At 40.2% G+C, this 15,344-nt stretch overlaps 1 protein-coding gene across 1 annotated transcript in view; it reads right to left on the bottom strand.

Annotated features, from left to right (window-relative positions):
- Dusp16 (dual specificity phosphatase 16) overlaps nt 1–7,617 on the bottom strand; it is a 90,967-nt gene extending 83,350 nt beyond the window's left edge. The window contains exon 1 of the mRNA XM_026409288.2: nt 7,182–7,617. The gene's annotated coding sequence lies outside the window, so the exon portion shown is untranslated. The remainder of the gene's footprint in view (nt 1–7,181) is intronic.
- Between the last annotated feature and the right edge of the window lie 7,727 nt (nt 7,618–15,344).

The raw sequence follows: 15,344 nt of genomic DNA, 5'->3' as shown, positions 1-15,344 counted from the left end.
CAGGCATGTATCACCATGCCCAGCTCTACAATTCTTTTCTAAATTATGTAGTTGAGAAAGAAATCAAAAAACACTAAATAATTTCCTACCTCACCTTAAAATTGTTTTGTTTTCCATAATCTTATCACAAGTATTTCAGAACATGTTGTAGATGAGCTGGGTGCCATGGCAAATGCCTGTAATCCCAGTGGCTCAGAAAGCTGAGACAGGAAAATCTCGAGTTCAAAGCCAGCCTCAGCAATAGTGAGGCGCTAAGCAATTCAGTGAGAACCTGTCTCTAAATAAAACACAAAATGGCTGGGGATGTGGTTCAGTGGTTGAGCACCCCAAGTTCAATCCCTGGTACCAAAAAAAAAAGAATATGTTGTAGATGAAACCTGGTTAGAGACATATATGAATAATTTTTGAGAGATTTGGTTCTACAGAGAAATATGTATACCCTTAATATAAAACCCTTTCCAGACTGCTTATGTCAGTTTCATCTATAATTTTTTCTTAAGTTTAAAGCTGCTGGGGCTGGGGATATAGCTTAGCTGGAAGAGTGCTTGCCTAGCATGCACAAGGCCCTGGGTTCAATCCCCAGCACCATACACACACACACAAAAAAAAAGTTTGAGAAGCACTCTGTAAATGTGCCCCAAAACCTGAAACAGTCACTGATAAGTTTTTAGTTGACGCTTATAAAGAACATCTTGAAAACTAACAAAATAAATCTGGCAGTCAGATAACTTCAGTAAGAACACACCCCCCCGCCCCCAGGTTTCTACTATTTGAAGACAATAAGGAAAAAAATTTGCCACAGTCTGGCTGGGCACAAAATAACCAAGCTGCCAGGAGGCACTTGTAGGTTCAAACAGGAACTCCTTTATTGCCCGAACTCCACCAGCACTGCATGCGCACTCCCCTGCACTCGCACTCCCCGGGAACTCTATCAGTCCTCATTGGGGCTCTTAAGAATTCAAAAGTAGCAGAGGCAGTAGGAGCCGCCCTATTGCCAGACAGCAGGGGGTCTATATACAACTAAATACACAGCCTGTTTCAATCCAGCATCATCCAGTCACAGCAATTATACACAGTTTAACTTAATTATCATCATCTTAACTTAATTATCATCATCTCGCTGGCTTCACCTTTCAACCACTCCTTCTGGCAAATGCCAGGCGCCATCCCGACTCGGCTGTGGCTCTCAACAAAAATTAAGCTTAAATTAAGTTACAGGTAATATTCTCAGTGAAACCATACAAATCTTTAAGGAGACACAATTAAAAAGAGCACAATATAACCCAAATTTCCCCTTCCATTCCAAAATCACATTGGACAGGTTCTAAAAAGGAATTCTTCTCCCCTTATCCTATATACCTATCTGGTCACTAAGCCCAATAGTGTTCTTATACTGTCTACAACTTGTTTTGTATGTTCTCATAAATGGTATCATTAAAACAAATTAGTGAGCTGGGGATGTAGCCTAGTGGGAGAGCATTTGGCTTAGCATGCATGAGGCCCTGGATTCAATCCCCAGTACCCCCCCTCCAAAAAAAAAACTAGCCTTAGAATTTAGCTTCCCTTTAGAGTACTATTAGGAGTACTATTTCTAATAGAGAATACACACCAATATATAAAAGCCCTAATTAAATAAAAAACAACAATATAAACCTTACTGTAAAAAAACATAAGCTCCATTCAGGTAACTCTAGGGTCTCAGTAAGATAGGAAGATCACAAATTTGAGGGCAGCCTCAGCTACTTAGGGGATGTAGTTCAGTGTAAAGAAGCCCAGGATTTGATTCCCCAGTAACCACCATGCCCCCAAAAAGAACAAGGACCAAAAAAAAAAAAAAAAAAAAAAAAAAAAAAAAAACCTTGAGATTCTTAGCAAATGGCACCAAAAGAACTGTGAATAAATTGTTAATGAGGAATCAAGTCAAAGCTTGCAGGTACCATCTAAATAGAGTCACAAAAACAAGACTAAAGATGAAGGTTATCTTCACTACTTGGCACCACTGGACATCAGTTTTTTCATGTATTGTTTACTTGTTTATGGCCCTTCCAGTTTTGGTTGGTTTTTTGTTTTGTTTCAAGACAAGTTCTCACCAAGTTGCTCAGGGCCTTGCTAAATTGCTGAGGCTGGCCTTAAACTTTTGATGCTCCCGCCTGGAACTTCCTGGGATTATAGGTATAAGCCACTATGCCTGGCTTGTTGTCATTATTTATTGTCCTTCTGTCTTCTCCCCATAAGACTCTAAGTTCCATAAAGACAGTAACCTTCTCTATCTCATATTCCTCTGTTGGCTAGTGTCTAGACCTCAGTAGAGGGTCAATATAAATTTGCTAAATAATTAGGTGGATGAATAACTTCCCCCACTTCCCTTCTTCCATACACATGATTACCATTCTTTCAAGTGATTACCATTCTTTCAACTTCCATACACAAGTTAACATTCTTTCTATCAACTTTGAGGATTACTTTCTCAACCCTCCAATCTCTTTCTCCTTTATAAATGTGATATTTATCAGCAGTAATGATAATTGTTTACACATATATATGTATGTATGTGTATATATATGTATATGCCTCATTTAAAATTCTTTAATCCTGCTCTAAGAGTAGAACTGTATCCCCAACTTTTATGTACCTCTAATAAATGTTTTGCTTAATTTATGTCTGTAGTTAACCCAGAAATCCAATTGAGATAATAATTTCAAAACTTTTTATAATTCATCCCTCCTTTCCAAATAACTCAAAATAGAAAATGACCCCTTCATTTTCATGTCCTATTTTGAATTTATCTCTGGAAATTTCAAGTTTTACATTCTCATATAATTATATTTCATGATCATAATTTACTTTATCCACCACCCTCTACCAAGAATAAATTAAAAAAAAAAATTTAGGGCTAGGATTGTGGCTCAGCAGTAGAGAGCTCGCCTAGCACGGGCAGGACCCAGGTTCGATCCTCAGCCACCACATAAAATTAAAGGCATTGTGTTGTGTCCATCTACACCTAAAAAACTAAATATTTTTTTAAAAATTTTGGTTGTAGATGGACACAATGCCTTTATTTTGTTTATTTATTTATATGTGGGTGCTGTGGATTGAACCCAGTGCCTCACACGTGCTAGGCAAACACTCTACCACTGAGCTACAACCCCAGCTCCCCCAAGAATAATTTTTTAAAATTTTATTCACAATACCTTTATTTCACTCATTTATTTTTTACGTGGTGCTGAGGATCAAACCCAGGGTCTCATGCATGCAAGCACTCTACCACTGAGCCACAACCCCAGCCCCTCCCCCCCAAGAATAAATTTTTTATGTAATAAAAAATCTTATGAATTTTGAGTGGTACCTGTAATGAAGTTTCTATTCCTAATCTAGAAGGGGTGACGTTTCATTACTCCTTTCTTGTTGCTGAAGTATCAGAAGGTATTTTTCCATTTATGCCTATTTCCTTTCATACAAAGACATATTCAGTTCCCTTTTTTCCTGGTCATACTCCTGGCAAGCTTTTTTATTTCTTTGTACCTATCCTCAGTAATCTGCCTTAGATCCTCCTTTTGAGCCACTCTTGTTTCCTCCATTTATTTGATTAAATTTCTAACTAAGCCTGTTTCTTTAAGTCCACACATCTTTATGAACCTCCCTTCACACAGCTAAAACTTGATCATCTGGTCTCAGGAAACAAAAATAGCATTATCCACAACAACAAAATCAAGGGAAAATGACATCTGGCTTTGGAATACATCATATGTAGCTTTGGGCAAGATTTACTTTCTTAATTAAGTTTTGGTTAAGCCAACATTAGAAAGATTTTCTTTTATGATGCTGGATATCTGACTCAGTTTCAAAATTTGATGCAGTTTTGTTTTGTTTTTTAAGGCCATTCAGGCATCAACCATGGTTTTTAACTTGGTCCTTCAATCTGTTAAAATCTTTCATAAAGTCTGTTTTCTGTTTCCCCCAACTTATCTCCTACTTCTCTTGGTATCCTGATCCAAATGGGTTTATATTAATTTACAAGTACCTTTTGCATGAGAACTCAAAGCATTTTAGAAACATTGAATCCAGTGAAATTTTTAGTGCAGATAATACATGACAGAAAACTATTTCTACCAGATACTACAAGAAAATTTGGATTTCTAGAGTAAATTCCACTGGTAATTCTAGCAAAAATATTTAGTAGGATTTTATGATTAGTTAAAAACAGAAAAACTTTAATACTGAACAGGTATACAAATCTATATCATCAATATATTAATCCCATATCTGAAAACTCTACTAACTTAAATTCCCCAGTGGGGCTGGGGCTATAGCTCAGCAGTAGAGCGCTTGCCTCATACATTCAAGGCACTGAGTTCAATCCTTAGCACCACATAAAAATAAATAAAGATTAAAAATAGAAGAAAAAAACATGTAAATCTTTCTTTAAAAAAATAAATAAATTCACCAGGCCAGGCATGGTGGCACATGCAAGTAATCCCAGTAACTCAAGAGGCTGAGGCAGGAGGATTCCAAGTTCAAAACAGCTTCAGCAACTTAGCAAGACCCTATCTCTAAATAAAATACAAAAAAGAGCTTGAGATGTGGCTCAGTGGTTAAGTGCCCCTGGGGTTCAATCCCCAGTACCAAAAAGAAAAAGAAATTAAATCCCTCAATACACATACATATAGAAAATAGCTTCAAAACAAACATCAATCCTTCCTCTTCACTGGGAATGTCACTCAGTGGGAGAGTGCTTGCCTGGCATGTGTAAGGCCCTGGGTTTGATCCCAGCACTATAACAAACAAAAATAAAGAATCCTGTCCCTTCTCCTAAACTCAGGCTAAAGTCCAAAGCTTCTCAGATCTACTCAATTTTTTGGAGGGTTGGGAAGACTGAGGATTGAACCCAGGGCCTCACTAAACCCCCAGTCTACCTACTACTCTTAAACGCTGATCTTAGCTCCACTTCTACTCCCAACCATGCCACAAATAATTTTTGAGTGGATAAGCAAAAGGAAAAGAATGGGGTTAACAGAATTTTCTCTTTTGCCCCCTTCTCTGTTTATGCCATTAAGCTTTTGGCCAAAGAGACTTAAAACCCCCAAATTCACATTGACTATTTTTATTTTATAGAACTCAATTACATTCACCAAGCTAAGCCAAAGGACACAGACTTCCCAAAATGAAGAGGGAGCAAAAGTGAATGATTCTGTAGTTCTGTTCCTTGCCCCTTCCATAATTATGCACTAACTGAAATACTTGAATAAAATAAGTACAATTTTAAGCCAAATCAGATATTTTACTTTGAATTGCTGACATATCAGAAGTTAAAACTAAAAAAAATTTAAATATCGTTACCACAATTTACACTTTTTTTCCACATATCTGAATATAGTTTTATAGCATTTGAACAACTTATTCATCATTACTACGATTCAAAATAATCTCTCTTCTATTTTTCCTACCTAAAAATGAACTCAGCTGGGGTTATTTGGCCCAAATTTTTACATAAGTTGCTAAATGTTAACAAAAAAATTAAACAGCAACTTTCCACAATGTCTTCAGTCAGTAAATTCCACAGCTTATTTTTAAACAAAGACAAAAACTTGCCCAGTGTCTAGTCACATTGTGAATAAAATACAGTCATAAATTCTTAGTTTTTCAATTTACTTCTCTAGGCTGCTGTCTTCACCAAATAAAGAATTCCACAAGCTTTAATTAATTTCAGCTTCCCAAACTGTGTCCATCAATATATGATTCCCAAGGAAAAGTAAATAATTAAAAAATTATTAACTCAACTGGCAAATATCCCTTTCTTCTTTTACCTTACTTTTAACGTTTCTTTTCTTGATGTAAACAGTGTAACTTTTAAGGAAAAAGCTGTCACCTACAGGTATTATCAGCATCATAGCATGGCAAAAAAAAAAAAAAAAAAAAAAAAAAAAACTGACAATCTCAGATCCCCAAATGGTAGTCACCAAGGTCTTTCACGAATAGTAAATTCTCATATTCTCTCTCTCTCTCTCTCTCTCTCTCTCTCTCTCTCTCTCTCTCTCACACACACACACACACACACACACACACACACACCCGGAAAGACAAGAAAGAAACATACCTGGTCATTTTCTAAACAGGTTTGATAGGTTTGGTTCACTTTTAAGAGCAGAGTATTTATTTATAATCTTTTAAAGCAAAGTGGCAGCCACGGCACTGAGTAAATAAAAACTTCAGAGAGTTTTAAAACCCTGCATCTTAACTCACTTCCCCTTGGTTCAAGGGAACGGAACAGCAAGCCCCACAGCAAATGAGATTATGCAACAGGTTTTTCCTCTCCACCTTATTCATCATAGGCTGATTAGAGGTGTGCTTTCTCCAAACAATCCGAGATACCCAGGACTTCAAAAAGTCAAGGATCTTTGCAGTCGACGTTTAATAAGCTTCCTTCGGATTTTGCAGTATCCATTCATTTTAAGATCTACCTCTATTTCCTCAGGTTCATAACCGGCTTCCTTTAGGAAATAAATGCAGCATCGGAAAACTAAGGTTTTGCATATATATTTTCCTCTGTGGTATTTTATCACATGAAACACATGATACACACATCCTCAGCCGTGGCTGGGCTTTTTTTTCCTCACGTTTTATGGCTAGTATAAATTAGGAAGTCTGGAGCACCGGAGTCGCCAACGCCATGACCGAGCCCCAGCAGCAAAGTTGAGGGGTTCTTGTTTGTGCTGTTAGTTGGCTGAGTTTAAGAGAGCAGCACATCACCACCCAGGTGGCCTCTCTGCTTATATTAAAGGCGAATTCGGGATAATGGGAAGAGGCAGGCCGGGGCCCCACTTGGCAGGCGTGTTGTGTAACATTCGCGCCTGGAAGTGAGCAGCTTCGCCCGCGAAGGTGCCGCGTCCCAGGCGGCAGTCGCTCTCGGCCGGGCCGGCCCGAGCCCGCACGCACCTCCTGCCCGGCCTCCCGGCGAGGCCTGCACCCCCCGCTTCGGAACGGCTGCCGTCGCCCCCCCCCCCGCCCCCCCCCCCCAGAGCGCGGCTGGGACTCCGGAGTCCGCAGAGTCGCGAAGGCAGGGCCGGCGGGGCGCGAGCGCGGCGCCCGGCACACGGGGTCTGGGCGCGCCGCGGAGCGTCCATGCTGCCCCGCACCCTCCCGACCCGCGCGCGCTCCCCGCGCCGCCCTCCGAGGCCACTTACTTCTGGGGCCGCCGACCCCCCGACTCCCTCTGAGGGAATCGAAAGTTGTCACGGCGTCTCCTCTCCGGGCCCTCGGCTCCCGGGCTAGTTAGGGGCCGCCGCGGAGCCCGGAGGGCGGCTGCGCTCCCGCTGGCGTCCCGTCCCGTCGCTCTCGCCTCCTCCTCTTCTTTTCACTATATTATCTTCTCCTTCTCTGAGGGGTGGGCGGGGGCGGGAGGCTTAGGAAGAGGAGACGTTTGCAACTTTTCTTCACTCTTTCTCTTCCACCCCCCCCCCAATCAAGACTTCCAAAAACAAATGTCGAAATGAGTGAAGAACTTGGGGAGGTAAAGGTGGGGGCCGCGTGGGGAAAGCCGAGGGGGGAGGGAGAGGTGAGAATAATCGTTAAAATTTGATTAAAGCCCCCCAAACAGTGATACACAGAAAGAGGGGGAAAGGCGGGGGGGTGGGGTGGGGGGTTGGGGAAAAGAGAAAGAGTCGCTGGTCAGGAAACTTCAAGCGCGGATGAGGTCATTGGTTTAAAAATAAAGAGATGGCGTCACTTGAAACCAATCCCAGTGAATGAACTCAGCGGAGCCCCGGGGAAAGGAGGAGACAGGCGAGGGCAGGGCGGTGGGCGCCGGGCGGGGCCGCGCGCCGCCCGCCCGCCCATCCCGCGGCCGCCCGAGCCCGCTGCGCGGCTGGACGCGGCGTTTCGGCAGCTCGGGGAGGGGTCGGGTCACGTTCCCTTCCAGAGTTCGGCGACTCGGAGGCAGGTTCTGCAGGCGCTGCTGGGAGGAGCCCGGCTGCCCGCGGAAGCGGCCCCGCGGCCTCCTCCTCCTTCCGCGCCCGCGCGCCTGCTGCCCCGGGCTCGCGTCCCCGGACCCCGAGCTAAGGTCCCTACCCGCCCCCTCCAGCGCGGCGCCTCAACAGGTTCTGGAGGCTTCCCCCACCCGAACGCAGAACTTTTTCCTTCTCCTTAGATTGTTTTCAGCTGCCTCACTAAGAAACGCAAACGATAATTTGAGAGAATTACAATAGTTTTTTTTTTTTTTTTTTTAAATCCGAATCCAAACTGCAGTGCCCTGCATTAAAAAGTTACAGGTAGGTACTTAAAAAACTGCACACTAGTGTTGTCAGGCACTGAACTATCTGTATGCTGTCATTAAAAGCCCCTGCATGAATGTTCCTAAATTATTTTACTTTGGTTATATTTGCAATATAATAAGTAAAAGTATCCTAAAATTCTCCTTAAATATATTTTATATATCGGGCTGCACAGAATCATCTTTAAATCACATAAGGGATTCTCTGCTTTCTTGGGTGGTGCAAGACCTCTGTTGATTTAACTCCAGGTACCTCATGCTTTTTAAAATTTGAACTCATTACAATAGCTTTGTTTTTGAGACATTACATAGGCTTTGGAAAACTAGAGACTTGAGGTGGTGACAAATCAGTACTTGGAATCACTGAATAGGACAATCAAAGCTTTATTCCAGTGTGCTTTGAGCATCTGAACATGAAGCTGCTTCTACTGAGAAGGGCTCACGTGGATATCACATAACAGGGATGTGATTAATGACGGAAAAGTACACTGTGAGTGGACTGCTCCATGAGCCAGAATTTATGTGTAGGAATAATCTAGCTCCGTTGGCAATGTCCCAGAGTAGGGACACTGGCCCCTCAAGGCACTGTTTGTTGAGGGATATTTATGTGGACGTTGCCTAAGGGAGTTTTTTAATTGGCAAAAGAACTAAAAAGCAGGTTTGGGTTGGAAAGATAATACATCTCTGTTACTACTTTTCTGCCTCTAAATCCTGCAACAAAAGTGTATTCACTGTGACTGGTAGTCATTTAAGGTTAGCATTAGGGAGTAAGTTCCTGGGTACTTCCGGCTCACCTTTTAGAGGAGGAAAAGGAGATAGCTGGACACTTTCAGGTCAGGCTGTAGGTGAATCCTGAAGACCACAGTTGCAGACCCAACTTTCAGGCAGTGCTTTTGACCTGCGACTTCTGCGGAGGGGAAGCTCTCTCTGCAACTTCTTGCTCCCTGTCCTCTGGTGGACAGGAGATGTTACTGCAGCTTCACGGGGATTACTTCTGTTCTACAAGTAAAGCCTAAAAATCTACTAACCATAAAGCTGCTGTTTTTAGAGCAGTTAAAGTGGGTAGTTGGAAAGGATATGCGTCTCAAATCTGCTTGGTTTGGCAGTGTTGGGATTTTTAGGAAGGAAGGAAAAGATAGTACTCATACTAGAGATGGAGAGCATGGATCTTGCCTGGATGAAAGGAAATTTTATGGTATAGTATGATTTATATGCCAAAGCACCAATAGCCTTGCTCTAAGTGACACATCTTGAAACTTCCACCACTTCCTAATTTATAGAGTTAAATTGAAGTGTCTTCCATGTATGTTTTGCTATGATAGCAATTCTGGAAGTGCATATTCTATAGGGGAAAAAAAAGATTAAAGCTAATTAAAAACTAAATTTAAAAAACTAAATCAATGATTAAGTGGCATTCAATAGTAATTAAAAGAGTCCAGAGGAAAGAGGTAATAATGAAGGGTTTTTAAGGGAAGATATCTTATAAAGAGCTTTGACCCATTCCTTGAGGGATAATTAAGACTTGTGGTGAAGGGGGGAAATGAAAGAACTGTTCTACCAGGGAAATGGCATGAGTAAAGTCATGGATGTGGAGTGAATAAGTTATGTTCACATGAGAGAGGAATAGACCCTCCAGTAGTAGAAGAAACTGGTATTAGCAATTAGATATAATGTCAAAGACATTCAGAGACACATTATAGAGGTATTTGAATGTTAGGAAAAATATTAGTCCAGCGAGTTAAAGGGAAAACACGGAACAAGCTTACTTTAATGAAAAGTACATTTCTTTTTGTTCTTTTTAATTTTTTTTTTAGTTGTAGATGGACACAATACCTTTATTTATTTATTTTTATTTGGTGCTGAGGATAGAACTCACTCCCTCGTGTGTCCTAGGAAAGCACTCTGCCACTAAGCTACAACCCCAGCCCATAATATTTAGTATCTAGACCCTCTTAAACTCTTAATCTACCCATGGCTGAAATTTACTTATTCATTTAACACAAACAGTGACTGAATGGCTACCACCTGTGTGTGTCCGGTAGATAGCTAGCTCTGGGAATGTGGTTATAAATAAGTCAAGGGAGGCCCTTTCCTTTGTGGAATTTACATTCTAGTGGTGAGAGAAGACAATAAGCAAATACACAAAAATCAATGACCAGAACTGTGACAAGATCAACTATCTAAGGAAGAAACTGGCTGATGTGGCTGAGAGTAGGGTGAAGGTGGTTGGGGAAGTTTAAATGAGGAGGGACATTTGAACTGAGGCCTGAAGGGTAGCAATCAGTGAAGTGGTCTGGGTGAGGAAAGAGGTCACTCAAAGACCCTTCACAAGAGACAGAGTGACCTGCAGAATTGGTGCATTCCTAAAGCCAAAGGTAGGCCAGTGGGGCTCAAATGTATAAAATGAAAGTGGGCAGGAGTCAGATTATGTAAAGCCTGATAGAGCATGGAGAGAAATTTGAATTCTGTTCTAAAAGATTTAAGCAGGTTAGTATGTGATTTATAAAGACGATATTGGCAAGTAAACATAATAGTTTTGAAGAGTTTTAATAAAAATCTAAAATATTACCCTTTTAATTTAGCAGTTTTCTTTTCCAGTAGGAAGGAAACTTTTTTTTTTTATTAAACTCCACAGATCCCTTTTAATGTCCCCAATAAAGGTCTGTTAGCCAAAGATTCATGGATTCTTAGGGAGTGCACGGATGGACTTCCAATGGTCCAGGAGTTCCTTGAAGTTTTATGTATATATGCTTGTATGTGTTTCTCTGTGAGTTTGTCCCTAGCTTTCAACAGATTTTCAAAGGATTTTTTTCACACAAAAAAGTGAGACCCACTTCACATTTATGTCTTAGGTGTGCTTTTTGAAGAGTGGTCCCTGCTCTTGTCTTAGGGTTCATGGCACTGTACAAACAAATTACATTTCTGGAAAGAAGGAAGTTCTGTCTCAAGAGATGGCAGTATGATGGAGGAGGGCAGTATTTGCAGGAGAAAAGGAGAGAATTTCTAAGTTTGTCACTAACAGAACTTGACAAAAATATTTTTTCCACCTGTGTAGTGAGAGAAGTAGAAGAGACCTATGACAATATCTGAGATCAATCCACTCACTTTACATATAAGAAAGTGAAGATCCAGAGAGGTTATGTGGCTTGCCCAAGACTACACAGCCAGTTAGGGATCAACCTTGAATTATAAATAGGTCTCCCAGCTATCAATATCAGACTCTATAATCCTAATCTAAAGATTTATAAAGAAACTGGATCTAATATTGATCTTGATATTTGCTTAGCATGCACCAACCCCAGAGTTCCACCAAAGAGAGAGAGCTTAAAAGTTTACTAGGAATTAGAGTTGAATTTTATTCAATTCAATTACACAAATACTCATTCCTAAGGAATTAGAAGGAAAGAGGGAAATAAAAGTTTTCAAAAATTTGCAACATTAGCCAGGGTAGTGGTGCACACCTGTATTCCCAGCCCCTGGGAAGGATGAAACAGGAGGATTGCAAATTCAAAGCAGCTTAGTGAGATCCTAAACAACTGAGCAAGACCCTGTCTCTAAATAAAATATAAAAAGTGCCTGGGGAGGGCTGGGATTGTGGCTCAGTGGCAGAGTACTTGCCTCTCACGTGTGAGGCACTGGGTTTAACCCTTAGCACCACATAAAATAAATGAATAAAAAAATAAATGTATTGTGTCCATCTATAATTAAAAAAAATATTTTAAAAAGCTGGGGAAGGATGGGGATGTGGCTCAGTGGTAAAGTGCCTTTGGGTTCAACCCCTGATACCAAAAAAGAAAAGTGAAAGATTTCATCCCTGAAAGAGATGAAAAACATCAATGTAAAGATGCACAACCAGCCACCAGGAACAGTGGGGCCGGCCTATAATTTCAGTGGATTCAGGGCCTGACACAGGAGCATCATAAGTCCAATGCCAATTTAGCAAGGCCCTCACCAACTAAGTGAGACTCTGTCTCAAAATAAAAAGGGCCGAGGAAATAGCTTAATGGTAAAGGGCCCCTGGGTTCCATATTCAGTGCATCCCCACCAAAAAAAAAAAAAAAAAAAGCACAAGCAGCCTTTTCTCCAAGATGTTGCAGAAAGAAAAAAAAAAAAAAAAAGGAAGTTCCTCTCTTTCCCAAAACCAAAGCCAAGGCTTTGAAGGCCAAGAAGACAATGATAAAAGGAGTGCACAGCCACACAATAAAAAAAAAAAGACCCACATGTCACCCACCCTCCAGTTCCCTGAGACAGCAGTTCTGGAGGCAGCTCAAATACCCCCAGAAGAGTGCCCCTGGGAGAAACAAGCTTAACTACTATGCCATCAAGTTCCCCTGACCACTGAGTCTGCTGTGAAGTAGATGGAAAACAAAACACTTGTACTCAAAGTGGATGTCAAGGCCAGCAAGGACAAATCAAACAGGCTGTGAAGAAGCTCTGTGACACTGATCTGGCCAAGGTCATACCCCATGAGGCCTAGTGGGGAGAAGAAAGCATATATTCCATTCATTCCTGATTATGATGCCTTTGGATATTGCTAACAAAATAGGGATCACCTAAATGGAGTCTTACTGGATAATTCTAAGAGGACATTTTCCACCACACACAAGATGTATGACCAGGCAAGAATAAATAGGAGTAACACTCGCAACACTCTGTGTTGTCCATAAATAGCTGATATATTTAATAAATATAAATTTAAGAAATATAAACAGAGATAAGTTACAAAAACTAGATGATTTTTCACTTACTGGTCTTGCAATGATTTTAGAAATGGGTAATCTCATAATTGAGTCAAGAGTATGGAGAAACAGACTTTCTCAATACCACTGATGAAAGTATATAAGTTGGTCTATTCTGGGGGGCAATTTGGCAATATGATTTCAAAAGTCTTTTAAAATGCATATCCAGCAATTCTACTTTAAGAATTTATCTTAAGGAGATTATAGTACTATTTTCAAAGACATATGAATAAGTATGTTAATCATTACCTAAAATAATAGTTGACATTTATTGAAAATTACCTCATTTGTTAAAATTTATTAAAAATTACCTAATTTAATTGAAATTTATTGAAAATTACCTCATTCAATCCTCAAAATTACTATTACACCCCTCCTCCCCCTGTTTAATAGTTAAGTTGTTCAAGGTAGCATAGTACATGGAAGAACTGTGGTATGAATAACATGCTATACACATCTAAGCAGAATCAAGGTCATGGGGCCTTATAAGCTGTATCAAAGTCTTGGACTTTTTCAAGGCAAGTAATGGGGAAGACATTGAAAGAGTTTAAGAAGGAAAAATAAGAGAATGATTTGGTGGGGCATATGTAAAAGCAAGATAGGAAACAACTATACAAATGAGAAAACTAAATAGATGTGGAGATTCAGGACATTCAAAAGCCAGAATCAAAAGGACCAGTTATCCCATTATGAGCCATTAAGGGGAAAGGCAGTGTGAAGGATGATGACTCCTAGTTTTCTGATTTGAGCAAATGGGTAGGTTGTGGTGCTGTTACCAAGGTGAAAGAAAAGATAAGTCAAGGCCTGGGGTTGTGGCTCAGTGGTAGAGCACTTGCTTAGCATGTGTCAGGCACTGGGTTCGATCCTCAGCACCAATATATAAATAAACAAATAAAATAAAGGTTCATCAATAACTTAAAAAAAAGGAAAGATAAGTCAAATTTGAAGCATTCACAGTTCAAGGGGCCAGTGGACTCTTTAGAGGAGTAGGCTTGTTCTATTTACTGGTCTGAAGGTCAAAGGCAATATCTGGGCAGGAGATAAGGATTTGTGATTCATTGGCCATATTTAGTCGAAGCCCTGGCTACTGGGTGAGATCATGGGAGAGTGGGGGGGGGGGGGAATGTTGGAATCAAGAGATCATTGAGGTTTAAAGACGTTTATAGGAGGCTGGACAGAAGAAACAGCAGACATAGAAAGAAAAACAATGGAGATAGTCATTACAGAAAGCCAAGAAGAGAGTTTCAAGCTGGGAAAGAGTGTGTTTCCAGCTGGGTTAATGCCTCAAGGAAGCCCCCATAAGATAAGGACTAAAAAGTCTTTCTTTGATATAGCAATAAAGTAACTGCAGAGAGGGTGGAAACTGATGACAATCTTGTAAGTGGCCAGATTTCAATGAATTGAAAAAAGGAAGGAAAAGGAGGAAAATGGAAACAATGAAATATGATCTGTTCTTGCAAGAACTTTGACTGTTAAGAGGAAAAAAACTAGGATAATACCTAGTTAAAGACAGATGTGGAACATCTAAACTCTACAAAGATCCTAATGGCCTGATAACCTAAGGTTCTGTTTTTGTTTTAATCAAGTAATTTATAGCAATCAAGTCTTAAATGAGAAATTCTGTTTCAATCTCAAAAAAATTGCAGATGGACTTTTACTACCTAGAACCTAAACTCTATTTTAGTATTTGTAGAAAATAATATTGGAGTTTTTGTCAAGGATATTTTGACATGACATTTAATAACTGGAATAAAGTATTAAGAATAAAAGGAGCAGCTGGAGTTGTCGCTCAGCGGCAGAGTGCTTGCTAGCACCTGTGAAGCCCTGGGTTCAAACCTCAGCACCACATAAAATAAATGAAATAAAGGTATTGTGTCCATCTACAATTTAAAATATTTTTTTAGTTAAATAAAAGGAATGCTGGGCACAGTGGCACATGCCTGTAATGCCAGTGACTCCGAAGTCTGAGGCAGGAAGATCACAAGTTCAAGGCCAGGGTCAGCAATTTAGCTAAGCTCTGAGTAACTTAGTGAGACCCTGTCTAATAAATGAAAGGTAAAAAGGGATGAGAATCTGGTTCAGTGGTTAAGTGCCCCTGGGTTCAGTCCCCAGTACAAAAAAAAAAAAAAAAAAAAGGATAAAAGAAACATCATTTCTAATATTAGATATAATCTCTTTTAAAAGGCTGAAAAATACTTTCAGTCATTAAAAAATGGCAGTGGCTACAGGAAAATAAATAAAAGACTAGAAAAGATTTACAAACAATATCTTATAACTTTTCTCAATTGCTGATTTATAGCTCATCAGAAAATTTAAATATAACTTATGAATCCCTGTGT

This window comes from Urocitellus parryii, chromosome 5 (assembly GCF_045843805.1).
Source record: "Urocitellus parryii isolate mUroPar1 chromosome 5, mUroPar1.hap1, whole genome shotgun sequence".
In the NCBI taxonomy this organism is placed as follows: Eukaryota; Metazoa; Chordata; class Mammalia; order Rodentia; family Sciuridae; genus Urocitellus; species Urocitellus parryii.
The sequence above is the reverse complement of the archived record's forward strand: the minus strand, read 5'-3'. Positions and strand labels throughout refer to the sequence as shown.